This window comes from Hippocampus bargibanti, linkage group LG10 (genome assembly GCF_051943395.1).
Source record: "Hippocampus bargibanti isolate YZ-2025 linkage group LG10, ASM5194339v1, whole genome shotgun sequence".
In the NCBI taxonomy this organism is placed as follows: domain Eukaryota; kingdom Metazoa; phylum Chordata; class Actinopteri; order Syngnathiformes; family Syngnathidae; genus Hippocampus; species Hippocampus bargibanti.
The window spans coordinates 16,477,541-16,492,906 of record NC_142743.1 but is presented as its reverse complement, the minus strand read 5'-3'; the positions used below and the strand labels follow the sequence as shown (position 1 = coordinate 16,492,906).

The 15,366-nt window shown below is 42.5% G+C and overlaps 1 long non-coding RNA gene across 1 annotated transcript in view; it reads right to left on the bottom strand.

Moving 5' to 3' along the window:
- Positions 1 to 14,953, bottom strand: part of LOC148892681 (uncharacterized) — a 184,177-nt gene extending 169,224 nt beyond the window's left edge. Inside the window, exon 1 of the long non-coding RNA XR_016116335.1 lies at positions 12,371 to 14,953. This is a non-coding gene — a long non-coding RNA (uncharacterized LOC148892681). The remainder of the gene's footprint in view (positions 1 to 12,370) is intronic.
- Between the last annotated feature and the right edge of the window lie 413 nt (positions 14,954 to 15,366).

The window sequence follows — 15,366 nt, the reverse complement described above, 5'->3', positions numbered from 1 at the left end:
CTCGGGAGTCGGAAAAAATATCGATATAACTGGACTATCGATATATCCGATCCTGCGGCATGTACATTTTCTCCTTGCGTTCATAGAAATAGTATCGTAATAAGCAGTACTATCTTCATAACGAGACTTTACTATATATATATATATATATATATATATATATATGTTACAACGTATATAGCGGCTGGATAGCTCAGTTGATAATGCATCGGTTTGGCATATGGGAGACGAGGGTTCGAATCCCACTTGTGGCAGAGAAAATGAGCACAATGACATCATCCAGTGTGGGTCCTTGGGCAAGACCCTTCACGCTAATGCCTACCTCATACAATGATGAGAGACAATAAATGGAATGACATGCCGGCTCAGACGTCGCCCGGCCAAACAAGGTCTGCGTCAGGTGCTGGGGAACCAGAGCACCCTGATGAAAAATGGGCTGCTGGAACAAAGCGGAGATGGACGAGATGCGATAACATGGCTCTGTTGGAATGCTACTACTCAAGCAACCCTAGTCAGAGGGGTTACATGCGGAGAATGGGGGCTGAATGGTTACTTCGAAACCCACAGTCACGGTTGACCACGAAACAACTAGTAGCTCAGTGTTCCAATATCCACAAACGGCAATTGCTATCACAACTTGAGATTGATGAGGTACAACACAAATTCCGAGGTGAAGGGCCCCAGGCTGCCACATCACAGGAAGAGGTTCAACCAGAGATTGGGAGGCAAGCCCCAATGAATAATGAGATTGGGAAGCCAGCCCCAATAAATGAAATGCTGAGCGAGGCAGCAAATGACCTGAGAGATAAGATCATGGCAAGAATGAAAACTGGGCAACGAAGGCACCGATTACAACGGCTATGTGAAGTACCACCTGAAAGTCTCATGGAAACTGTGAATGCAGCACTGAGAACGATCCCGACCGGAACGATCACGGAAACCAATGAGCTGATATACACCTCAGCATCAGTGATCCTAGACATGCTTGGCTACAAGAGCAACCATGAGAGCCACGAGATTCATTACCCACCATGGAAAAGACGGTTGGAGGCCAAGATCAAGGCGGCTCGGAAAGATGTGAGTCAATTGACGGAGACCCAGAGAGGTGTGAATAAAAGGCCAATACCCAAGAGGTACATGCAGATAACCATACCTGAAGCACTCGAAACTGCCAAACAAAGGCTCCAGGCCTTGGCCAGTCGCCTAAAGAGGTACACGAAAGAGAATGAGGCCAGAAGAATAAACAGGCTGTTCGCAACACAACCTGCGAAAGTGTACGCTCAGTGGCAGGGTTCTAACAGCAGAGCAGACCCTCCAAGGCTGGAAACTGAAAGATACTGGAAAGGCATATGGGAGAAGGAGGTCGTACATAACAATAACAATGGCTGGTGACTCTGAAAGAGGAGCACAGCAACCTCCCTGAACAGAACCCAGTTACCATCACAGCGGCAGATATACAAGGAAGAGTCTCAGGTATGAAAAACTGGACGGCACCAGGCCCGGATATGGTCCACACCTACTGGCTAAAGAAACTCACAGCTCTCCACGAGCGCCTAGCAGCACAAATGAACCAGCTGCTGATGGATGGGACTCACCCAGGATGGCTAACCGAAGGGCGAACAATCCTGATCATGAAGGATTCCTCAAAGGGTGCAGTTCCTTCCAACTATCGGCCAATAACCTGTCTCTCCACAACATGGAAGCTCATGTCAGGCATCATTGCGGCTAAGATAAGTGGACACATGGATCAATACATGAGCAAAGCACAGAAAGGCATTAGTAGAGATACTAGAGGTGCCAAACATCAGCTGCTGGTTGACAGAACAGTCGCTCAAGACTGCAGGTCCCGACATACCAACCTGTGCACAGCCTGGATTGATTACAAGAAAGCATATGACTCGATGCCACACACATGGATCAATGAATGCTTGGAGTTGTATAAGGTCAACAGGACCCTGAGAGCCTTCGTTGCAAACTCGATGAGGATGTGGAAAACCACACTTGAAGCCAATGGCAAACCACTAACGCAAGTGTCCATCAAATGTGGCATATACCAAGGTGATGCACTCTCCCCACTGCTGTTCTGCATAGGACTGAACCCCCTCAGCCAGATAATCGCCAAGACAGGCTATGGATACCGCCTCAGAAATGGAGCTACGATCAGTCACCTCCTCTACATGGATGACATCAAGCTGTATGCTAAGAGCGAAAGGGACATAGACTCCCTGATCCACACAACCAGGATCTACAGCAGTGATATCGGAATGTCATTCGGGCTGGAGAAATGTAGTCGGATGGTGACTAAGAGGGGCAAGGTAGTTCACACTGAAGGGGTCTCACTCCCTGAAGGAACAATAGCAGACATTGAAAACAGCTACAAGTACCTCGGTATACCACAGGCCAATGGCAACCTCGAATTAGCAACAAGGAAAGCGGCTACGACCAAATACCTCCAGCGGGTGAGGCAAGTCCTCAGAAGCCAGCTCAATGGCAAGAACAAGACCCGGGCAATAAACAGCTATGCCCTGCCAGTGATCAGATACCCTGCAGGAATAATAAGGTGGCCAAAGGAAGAGATTCAGACCACAGATGTTAAGACCCGAAAACTCCTCACCATGCACGGAGGGTTCCATCCCAAGTCCAGCACCCTGAGACTGTACACAAGCCGTAAGGAAGGAGGCCGGGGACTAGTGAGTGTGAGAGCCACTGTCCAGGATGAAACATCCAAGCTCCATGAATACATCAAAGAGAAGGCTCCAACGGATGATGTACTCAGAGAATGTCTCAGTCAATGGGGAACAGAGGATGAGGTGCTGGAAGAGGGACAATCATGGGAGGAAAAGCCCCTACACGGGATGTACCACCGAACCATAGCAGAAGTGGCTGATCTCAAGAAGTCCTATCAGTGGCTAGAGAGGGCTGGCCTAAAGGACAGCACAGAGGCACTCATCCTGGCTGCCCAAGAACAGGCCCTGAACACCAGAGCCATAGAGGCAAGGATATACCACACCAGACAAGACCCAAGGTGTAGGTTGTGCAAAGAGGCACCTGAGACAATCCAACACATAACTGCAGGGTGTAAGATGCTGGCAGGGAAAGCCTACATGGAGCGCCATAACCAGGTGGCTGGCATAGTCTACCGAAACATCTGTGCGGAGTATGGACTGGAAACCCCAAGGTCAAAATGGGAAACACCTCCCAAGGTGGTGGAGAATGACCGAGCAAAAATCCTGTGGGACTTCCAGATACAGACTGACAAGATGGTAATGGCCAACCAACCAGATATCGTGGTCATAGATAAAGGGGAAAGGAAAGCCGTTGTCGTGGATGTAGCGGTCCCGAGTGATGGGAACATCAGAAAGAAGCAACATGAGAAAATCGAGAAATACCAAGGGCTCAGAGAGGAGCTGGAGAGAGCCTGGAAGGTAAAGGTGACAGTCGTGCCTGTGGTGGTCGGAGCACTTGGGGCAGTGACCCCCAAACTCGACGAGTGGTTGCAACAGATCCCGGGAACAACATCGGATATCTCGGTCCAGAAAAGCGCAGTGCTGGGAACAGCACGGATACTGCGCAGAACCCTCAAGCTTCCTGGCCTCTGGTAGAGGACCCGAGCTGAAATGGGAGCAGACACCACCCATGGTGGGTGAGACGAGGATTTTTTTTATATATATATATATATATATATATATATATATATATATATATATATATATATATATATATATATATATATATATATATATATATATATATATACAGTAAAGTCTCGTTATATCGATATCGGATATATCGATAGTCCCGGTTATATCGATACTATTTCTATGCACGCACGGTGAAAATTACATGCAAACAGGGTCGGATATATCGATAGTCCCGGTTATATCGATATTTTTTCGGACTCCCTTGAATATCGATATAACGAGACTTTACTGTATATATATATATATATATATATATATATATATATATATATATATATATATATATATATATATATATATATATATATATATGGAGAGTCAATACTTGTGTAATATTAAAACAAAAGTCAAATCATATCTCGGGGAAGTGTTTGTGTGCGTGTGTGCGTGTGTGTGTGTGTGTGTGTGTGTGTGTGTGTGTGTGTGTGTGTACGTACATGTGTGTTTTAATTACCCCTGAGTCATGGATTTAAGCACAGATTAGAATTAGCATGTAAACAATGGCGACAGCAAATCACTAAGAAGCCCTGGTCATTAATGTGACAAGTCTCCTGCCGAGGGTTGGGAGGGTAGGGGGAGGGGTCACAATGGCAGGATTCACCCGCTCGCTCTGACAAATGTAAAAGGTATCACACACATTGTTATAATGAGGGCCAGCCTGGCAGTACATAATGTCCTTCACAGTGCAGATGGAGAGCGGAATGAAACCTACACAGAAAAAGACAAACAGTGGCTCAGGATAGTGCATACAGTACATGGATAAGAAATTGTTCTAGATTACTTGCATTTTGAAACCTGGATCAAGCATCTGGACAACATCTGTAAGCAAGCGTGTTAGACTTTCAAGTTCTTGACTCAGAGGACAAATTCAAGACATTTTATCGTGACCCTTAAGCCATGCAAAATTCAACATGTGCAGCTATACATTTGCAAGCACAAATCCTGCCAGTAATTGGATCATGTACTCAACATTGGGAAACATTCATATGATTTGAGGCAGCATAAAATGATGAGACAACTGGAGTTGTGAAGGGTGTGTTCTCCGGAAATGAACTTCATTCATCTTATGCTTATTGTATTCATGTGTTCTGAAACCTCGTGTTTGAAAAGATCATAAGGTTTGAGATGGCCAAGACCATTAGCTAGATTGTGGTGCCTCGTTAGTGACCTCAATTTGCAATTGAAATACTGAAAAAAAGCGTTGAGAAGCAAAATAAATGTACAAAAATGGAGGATATCCCACCTTACCATAGCCCATCCTGGGAAGAACATCTCATTCCTATACAAATGGACTGTGACACAAACCTGCAACTGTGAGGTTCAACCAGCCATCACATATTTAACTTTCTCAGAATCATCCATCCATCCATCCATTTTCCGTACCGCTTATTCCTCATTAGGGTCGCAGGGGTTGCTGGAGCCTATCTCAGCTGTCTTCGGGCACGAGGCGGGGGACACCCTGAATTTGTTGCCAGCCAATCGCAGGGCACACAAAGACATACAACAGTCACTCTCACACTCACACCTTGGGACAATTTGTGTGGTCAATCTGCCTGCCATGCATGTTTTTGGAGTGTGGGAGGAAGCCGGAGGACCCGGAGAAGACTCACGTGGGTCTGGGGAGAGCATGCAGGCTCCACACAGGGAGGTCGGACCAGGACGCGAACCGGCGACCTCTGCACTGTGAGGCCGGTGTGCTAACCACTCCACTCCCGGGCCGCCCCATTTTATCATTATTATTATTATTATTATTATTATTATTATTATTATTATTATTATTATTATTATTATTATTATTAAAAAGGATTGCCATCTCACTGAAACATGCCAACTAACCTGTGGGTCCAACCCCCTTTACCAGTAGCAGCCAATTACCACAGACATGTGCTATTGCCCTTGACGGAGCAGCATATGACATTGAATTACACAAGGAGTTAATATAAACAGACAATATGTGTTTGACTTAGACAGTGAGCATTTATTATTATTTTATATTGGTATACTGTATTTATTGTGAAATGCACATCAGAGTTGATTGGAGTGCCATGCTCCAAAACCCATTTAGATGTTTCATGCTATGCAATAAAACACAGATGAGTGAACTCGCAAATTCTCAGTCTCAAGGCAGATAATAAAACCACAAGGTCAGGTAGCCAGCTTCATACTTGACACCATAAGTATTTGTCAATTGTCTTTTATGTAAACGCTGATGGAAACAGAAAGGAGCTATTGATCATCTGCTTTTGCAACTGTTTTGTTGCACATTTCCATGGCATTCACTCAAGGCATGGTTTGCTCATTACCACTCTATGTGCCAATGTCTTCAATTGAAAAGTTACCCAGCAAACCACACAAAAACATCTTGAAAAACATCTTTGTCTTCTCAAAATGGTTTTGTTTTCTTTTTGCTGCACATATTAGATTTCTATAAGCTTGGAGATTGTTGATATTTTTAACTGCCCGAGTGGTCAGTGTTCAGATTTATTGTCACTGGAGAAATCACAGTGGCAACAGCCCAATCGTCTCAACCCCATATGTCAGCTGTGACATCATCCCTTATTGTATGGCTGTCAAGCAAATTTTAACTCTATCACTCAATGCTGTGTTGTTAATTACATTTCATGTTTATTAAAACATTATGTTGTGAGAAAATTAAATTGTTAACCCAGCTGTTGTCCACGCTTCACTTTTGGCCTTTAGTGCTCAATTGGCTAAATCAAACAAGCTCTCGACTAAGCAGTCACATTTACGGCATTTTTATGTTGGTGATACTCCTATTGCTTGTTGTATTGTGTATTTTTTTTCTTGTTACACAACACAATCTTTTGCAGTTCCTGCATGCCATTAAGATAGTGACATGAAATGATGCAGATTTACACATAGATAAACACTGAATCAATTCATGCATTTCAGGAAGTCAACAGATTTCCATGATGTTTGCAGATGACATTGTGATCTGTAGTGAGAACGGGGAACAGGTGGTGGAGATATGCTCTGGAAAGGAGAGGAATGAAGATCAATCGCAGCAAGACGGAATATATGTGTGTGTGTTTGTGTGTGTGTGTGTGTGCGTGCGTGCGTGCGTGCGTGCGTGCGTGTGTGTGTGTGTGTGTGTGTGTGTGTGTGTGTGTGTGTGTGTGTGTGTGTGTGTGTGTGTGTGTGTGTGTGAATGAGAGGGATCCCAGTGCAAGAGTGATGCTACAGGGAGAAAAGATAAAGAAGGTGGAGGATTTTAAGTACTTGGGGTCAACTGTCCAGAGCAATGGAGAGTGTGTAAAAGAGGTGAAGAAGCGTGTCCTGGCAGGCTGGAGCGGCTGGAGAAAAATGTCAGGTTTGATGTGTGATAGGAGGGTTTCAGCGAGGATGAAAGGAAAAGTGTATAAAACAGTGGTGAGACCAGCCATGATCTTTGGACTGGAGACAGTGCCACTGAAGAAAAGACAGGAAGCAAAGCTGGAGTTAGCAGAGCTGAAGATGTTGAGGTTTTCTTTGGGAGTGACCAGGTTGGATAGGATCAGGAATGGGTACATTAGAGGGACAACTCATATTAGAGGCGTTGGAGAGAAAGTCAGAGAAGCCAGACTGAGATGGGTTGGACATGTCCAGAGAAGAGAGACCGACTATATCGGGAGAAGGATGCTGAATCTTGAACTGCCAGGCAGGAGACCGAGAGGAAGACTAAAGAGGAGGTTTATGGATGTAGTCAAAGAAGACATGACGGTAGCTGGTGTGAGAGAAGAGGATGCACAAAACCGGGATAGATGGAGGACATTGATTCGCTGTGGCAACCCTTGAAGGGAAAAGCCGAAAGGAAAAGAAGAGGAGAAGAATAGAAATCACTAGAAGCCCTTTTTTTCCCTCTTATATCTTACAATGCTAGTTCATAAATGACAGGAATACACTGAGACATAGCATTAGAAGAGAATTTTAGGATTAGCCAGGATTAACTAATTCTTCTAGAGAAGGAAGGATTTAGGAGGGATAGCGCAGCACAGGTTAAAAAGTAGAAGTACTATAAGGAGAGCAGAAAAACCCTCTGGATGGGTTAAAGGAAAGAAAATATGATCTGTTAATGTTACAAGAGCATTTGGGATAAAAGTGGGTTGGCAGAGAAAGACAGAGGAAAACAGTCAGTATTGTTTTAATCCTGTCAGTAGGAAATTTCTAATCCCTTGTTGGGAACAGCACAGAGACACTTTTGTTTTTGTTAGCGAGGGTAATCCCTGGTATGGTGGCCTTTAATATCCGGGTGGTCCATCATAAATACAGTTTTATGTGTTCAAAATATTTCACAAACTGAAGCGTGTAAAACACCCAAGCACGTACCTGTACGTATAATAAAAACTGGTCCAATAGTTTCAATCTTCTCCAAGAAGATGTGAGAGTTAAAATTCAGAAGTAAATGAAATTCACAATAAAAGGAGGAAAGAGGTCTCTTAGTTGATTTTTTTTACTTGCAAGGAGAATAGACAAGACAGAGTTCTAACCTATTCTAAACAATCTTTCAGCCCCCTTCCCTTGTATTACAGTGTATTCCCTTGTATTACTTGAAAGGCCAGTGTATTACTGGCCTTAGTAGACAGTTGCTAAGCAGGAAATTCTGTTCTTCTAATCAGTTTCAGATGGGTCACCCTGGCATCCATATGAAGATTAGCTGGGTTCCAAGAGATACATTCATCTTCACTTCTCTCCTTCAGTCCTTCCTGACATAGTAACATCTTTACAGCACATTAATAACTTCACACTAATATTGAATGTATAGTTAGTCGAATGATTAAATGGGAATGTGAAAGACAATGAAGAAAGGTGAATGTGTGATTATATGTATAATTACATGCATGAACATTCTTCATTGGAAGCATTATCAATGTATTATAAGGAAATGTATAACTAAAAACAATAACCCCAACAGAAGAACACGAATTCCTTTAATCCAATAGAGCAAGACCCAAAAGAAAAATGCACACAGGACAGATCCCTAATAGTCAATCACGTGGTTAACACAGCAAAAGACAGTCTTAATCCGAAGTGAAAATTAAGTAAATAAATAAATAAATATCTGTGTATTAAAAAAATGAAATCCTCGTCTTACCCCTCTTGGGTGGTGTTTTACCCCCATTTCAGCTCAGGTCCTCTACCAGAGACCAGGAAGCTTGAGGGTTCTGTGCAGTATCCGTGCTGTTCCCAGCACTTTCCTGGACTCAGATATCCCATGTTGTTCCCGGGATATGTTGCAACCACTTGTCTAGTTTGGGGGTCACTGCCTCGTGTGCTCTGACCACCACAGGCACGACTGTCACCTTTACCTTCCAGGCTCTGTCCAGCTCCTCTCGGATATATATACATCTCGGGTTTGGTGTCCGTCCCCCTTTCACCTCGGGTCCTCTCCCAGTTCTCCTGCAGTATTCTAGCTGTTCCCAGCAGTGTGCTTTTCTGGACTGATATATCAATATTGTTCCTGGGATCTGTTCTGCTCGTTATCTAGTTTGGGGGTCACTGCTCCGACCGCCACAGGCACGACGGTTACCTTCCAGGCTATATCCAACTCCTCTTTAAATCCTTGGTATTTCTACAGTTTCTCATATTCCTTGTTTCTGATGTTTCCATCACTTGGGGCCATTACATCCACTACAACATACAACAACTTTTTTCTGTATCTAAGATCACAATATCTGATTGGTTGGCCATTACCAAGAGGCCAGTGAGGATCTTAACTTGGTCATTCTCTAACACTTTCAGAGTTGTTTCCCATTTTGATCTTGGGGTTTCCTATCCACACTGAGAACCAGATGTTTCGTTCGACTATGCCAGCGACCTGGCTATGGCGTTCCATGTAGGCTTTCGTTGGCAGCCTTTTAGAGCAGGAAATTATGTGTTGGATCATCTCAGGTGCCTCTTTGCACAACCTACACGTTCGGTCTTGAACCTGCCTGTGTGTGTGTGTGTGTGTGTGTGTGTGTGTGTGTGTGTGTGTGTGTGTGTGTGTGTGTGTGTGTGTGTGTGTGTGTGTGTGTGTGTGTGTGTGTGTGTGTGTGTGTGTGTGTGTGTGTGTGTGTGTGTGTCGCTCTTGAACCTGCCTGTGTGTGTGTGTGTGTGTGTGTGTGTGTGTGTAGATATGCATCCATCCATCCATCCATCCATCCATCCATCCATCCATCCATCCATCCATCCATCCATCCATCCATCCATCCATCCATCCATCCAAAGTGTGTGGGCATAAAAAAGTATCACAGGTAGTTTGTTAGTTATCATTTAGGATACACACTGAAGTAGCCCCCAATGTGAGAATTCATTAGGGAGATTTGAGAAAGGAAAATTGAACGTAATAGCAACACGGAAAGAGACTTCTTATTTTCCTTTCGGATTATCCATTCAGTGGTCGCTATAGCGAATCAGTGTCTTCCATCTTCAGAGGTGATATTTGCATGTTTGTTTTGACCAAGCTTTTACGTCGGCTGCCCCTCCTGACAAGACCCTCTGTATTTATCTGAGCTTGGGAATGGCACAATAAGACACTGGCTCGTGTGCCTTTGTGGCAAGAAAACAAGCAACTCTCCCACACACAAAATGGTCATCGGCAAAGCAGCATTCAAATAACCTAAAACTATACTCACCATTTGATGACAATGCACGGATCTTCCCGTGAAATGGACATTTATTTCCCTACATTTCATTACAAACAGAAATTCAAAGTCCTTTCAGAGAATCTTGCCTTTACGACAACAACAATGCTTTTTCAGTACAAACCAGGTTACTTGTAATCAGTGAACTCAGTGAACCATGACACCCAACTCAAAAGAAAAAGTGGTAAGCAGGTGTGCGAGTGATGTTAATGGACATGAAGCAGCCTGTCATGTTTGCAACCAACATAAGGAGACAATGCAAGATAATGTGTATAATATGAATACCTGTGCATACGACCTATTGAAGGCCAAAGGTTTAAATTTGTTTTCACAGTCTTGCTCAACCCAATCACTGATTGATAATGCAATTCACATACGGCAGGCTAGTTAAATAACAGCCGAGGGAGCAAGGTTTGGACAAGAAAACTCTGTATTAAAAAGAGATGAGAGATTAAAGTGAATGGAGAAAGCGCTCAACCGCTTTTTCCTGGCTCTTCCCTGACATCTCGGCACAATGTGTGTGCTTTTGTGAGTGCACAAAGAGTATGGAAAGCTCTCAGATAGATGAGGAGCATTGTTTGAGATACCATCCTTGCTATGCTCTGTGTCAATTTCACAGACTTTTCAAAGTCGCTGATGTGATGAATAGAAAACATGCTGTGGAAGTTTGATGTAATGGTATAATGTTTTTTTTCTTAAACTGAATCAATACTTCGAATAATTTACACACTCTTGGAATTACTCATCCATTCATTCATCCTTCCACTTAGAATTCTGCTTGTGCTTTGTAAGATTGTGAAAAAATAAATCTTATTTCTTCTGGGTCAAAAAAGGCAAGATCCATGAACTCGTCACCAATGACCATTTACACTCACAATAATACCAATTTGAAACTAAAATATCAATTGAAATGGAAAAGAAGAAGAAGTTAATGGTATTTAAGCCAAATAAATATTATTATATAACTATTAATGAAAATGAAATAGCTTGAGAAAGAGATCAGGCCACAAGCACAAACACAAGCACATTCAGTTTCGAATGCAAAGGAACAAAATAAAAAACAAACAACAGCCTTGGGGTTGCCTGAAGCTGTTTTCCAATCAATGTCACTGGGGAGCGAGAAAACTGCAATATTGTCCATGGTGACAGAGACACCAAATGGACTCTTTCCTGAAATCGTATGCATTACTTTTTGTGATTTTCTGGCAAATATCTTCCACAAGTAACACATTCTTTCATTTCCTATCCATGGTGAAGTAGAGCAATGAACAAAAATTACTGCTTTGATTTTGAAATAACATACCAGAGTTTACGCTGTATATCATAAAATAAAATCAACCAAATGAAAATATGTAATATTATATTGTTCTTTCCTCTATTCCTCTATTCAACCCCTCTTAACCCCTAAATCTTGAATTTTGCTGCCGTGGATTGAACATTTCTCCATTGTAGGACAAAAAAATGTTTTCTTATTCTTATTATTGCTCTGCATGATGACTGTTTTCTTCCCCTTTCTGACAATTTTACTTCAGTTCATTTTTTGTCAATTTCTTACTGTATTCTTTATTTTATATGTTTAACAAGTTTATATGTTTAACAAATGAACTGATATAACTGAGACATTTCAGCTGCAAATTGTCTTTATTGTACACATTGTACTGCACCCACCCTTTCTGTGGACTTCCCCTCCTTCCCCCATCTCATTACCAGCTTCCAGCAACAAACAACTGCCATCTGAACTGACGCCACACCCTCAACCGTGACTCTGCCTCTGGGTTCCTGCCACTCTGTCACAACCACACAGGTGAGGAAGCAATTGAGAAAGATGAGATGAAAGTTTGAAAGATAGCAGGTCCAGAAAACATCAGTTCCCGACTCCTGAAGACCTGCTCCGACCAGCTCTGTATCATTGTCTAGCACACATTCAACCTGAGCCTGAAGCTGGGCAGAGTTCCACAGCTGTCAAAAACATCATGCTGGTCCCTGCCCAAGATTGCACACCCAAAGGAGCTCAACAGCGACAGACTAGTGGCGCTGACATCTCACCTGATCAAGACGGAGGAGAGACTCGTCCTCACGCACCTATTACCCTGGCAAGCTCCTTACTGGACCCGCCACAGTTTGCCTACCACCCCAGCATCGGTCGGTGGGGAGGACGCCGTTATTTAATTCCTCCACTCGGCTCTGTTGTAACTGGAGAATGGTGGGAACAATGTGAGGATCACGTTCTTCGATTTATCCAGTGCCTTCAACACCAGCAAGCCCTGCCTACTGTGGGACAAGATGTGACATGCTGGAGTGGAAAAAACACCTCACATCTTTATTACAGATTATCTCACAAACCGGCCACAGTTTGTGAGGGCAAAGAACTGCGAGTCGGACAGGCTTCTCTGCAGCACTGGAGTGCCACAGGGGACAGTCCGGGCTCCATAAATATCTATGTACCTATCTATGTATCTATGAATCTATATAACTATGAATATATCTATGAATCCATGAATCTATGAATCTATCCATATATCCACCTACCCACGTAACCCATCCATCCATCCATTTCTAGGCCGCTTAGTCCTCATTAGGGTCACGGGGGTGTGCTTGAGCCAATGCTCACCCTAAACCGTTTCCCAATCAATTGCATTGGATACAGCATAATTAAAAAAAGCCAATCGTATGACACACAGAAACAAATATCCATCCATACAGAGTGAGAGAGGGAGAGAGAGAGAGAGACATAATGATAGACTGCCCCCCCCAAAAAAAAAAGAACAAAAAGAAATGTAGCAAATGAGCATTCACACCCACATCCACACGATCCCTGAGCAGGAACCAATTTCACGTTGCCCACACAAGTCAGGCGAGTGTATCGCTACACCATATGTAACAGTGCATCGTACGTACATATGTGTGATGGTAAATACCTTCCCTTGCCGTATCCCCCTCATATTCGAAAAAGACAGTGAATATAAGCTATTGCCTTGAACAAATCATTGATCTCAATGTTATATCTCGTTGCTGCTCGGCATCATCAAAGCAATACACCAAAGAAACACATTTAATGACACAATGATTCCATTGTTGCTTCTCTTGAGGATAGTCCGGCATTGTTTTGCCTGGTGGCTTAAAGTTATGATGTCAGTGGGTCATAGTGGTTTATGTGATTTCGCCCCTGGAGGAAGTGTTAGCCTGTTTAAATCCAAGGCAAAATGGACCCTAAACTTAATTGAGGTTGCAAGTAGGTGCAATAACACTGATTGTTGTTAGCATAAACCCAGAGAGGCATTGCATGCTTCACTGTTGTTGATATTACAATAAAAGCCACTATTATTGTGTGAATTGAGCTTAACTCAGGAAAGCAGGAAAAAAGATTGTCAACCTCTTAAAAAGTTGTGTATATATTTTGACTTCGCATATGGAGCAAACAAAGCTTCGCTGGAATACTTCGCCTGGATGAATATCTGATTACTGTGCACGGATACCTTGAAATGCTAATCTCAAATAATTCACATTTAATATGTACTTACATACATATTAGTATATTTACACTGTACAAAAAAGAGAGAAATTGCATTGATATGTGTCGATCTGAAGAACAGATGTGTTCGTGATACAAAGGTCTCTACGTGTGAATGCAGCACATATTGTTTTCCTGATACTAAAAAAGATCGACGCTCTGAAATTGGCTGGATAGGTTCTAATTCCTCTGCAACCCTTGTGATGATACTGAAAGTTAGTAATGGATGGGTGTTCAATATTATGCATGAATGAAAAATCCCACATGGTTAATATAAATCAAACATGAATATAAATGGTAATGGATTAATTCCCTGTGTCACTTGCCCCAAATAGCTGATGAAATAATCACTGAAATGAATCCATCTTTTCCCGAAATATAGTCTGTAAATAACTAAACTACATGTTTTTCTCATAGATAGAAAGATAGATGGAAAGATGGAAGGACAGACAGACAGACAGACAGACAGACAGACAGACAGACAGACAGACAGACAGACAGACAGATAGATAGATAGATAGATAGATAGATAGATAGATAGATAGATAGATAGATAGATAGATAGATAGATAGATAGATAGATAGATAGATACGTGTGCGTGCGTGTATGTTTGAGAACGGTTTCCCAGCCATGTGAAGCATCTTGGATAAGAAGCGAAACGTCCGACACCTTCAACAAAAAAGTACAGATGACGGCTGAAGAAACCTTTTCATCGATGGACCACTCCTGTACGACTGAGAGCTTACACAGACAGATGGATGGATGGATGGGTGGGTTACACATACATCTATTAAGATCCCTTCATAAAAATGAGATAAAACACCAAAAATCGATTAACATATTGTCATTGTGTCATATAACGGAATCGGAATGTTACTCTATTTTGGGATACAAAATACAGATGGAAAAAGCATAGCGTCTCAAATAAAATCCACGTAATACAGTTGAAGCTTTTTGAAAGATACAAATGAAAAAAGTAACGATGAGTAAAATTAGATAATAAAGATTGAGGCGAGAACAGTTAAAAATCTGATTGTTGGGCAGGCACTAGGACCATGCATCTCACCCAGCAGGTGTACAGCACGGGGCGTATTTATGTTTAGAATACTTTATTGCATTTTTCCATGTTTGACACAGATCCACTTGTTAGCAGTTGGAATAAACACGTGTCTACAAACAGTCGTGCATGCTCCTTCCTCAACTGCTACAATAGTAATGTTGCGCTTCTGTCTTCTATTAATATTTCACACGTACGTTATTCATATTCTGGCTTATTCGTCTAAAGAGGTGCATGCACACTTACATTTTTTCTGGCTGAGTGGATTCTTCCATGCACTTAAATCTGTCATTGACGTATCTTCATGCCAGATATGCACTCTGAGTGGACTAACCCTAAGATATGTGCATTTCCCATTAAGTTTGCTCTGGCCTGTGTGCTGCTGTTGACAAATACACGGTTCCTTTTACTTGACTTTACTCAGTCACGTATCCTAGTCACGTATACTCTAATTTTTGATGCGTGTGAGCATT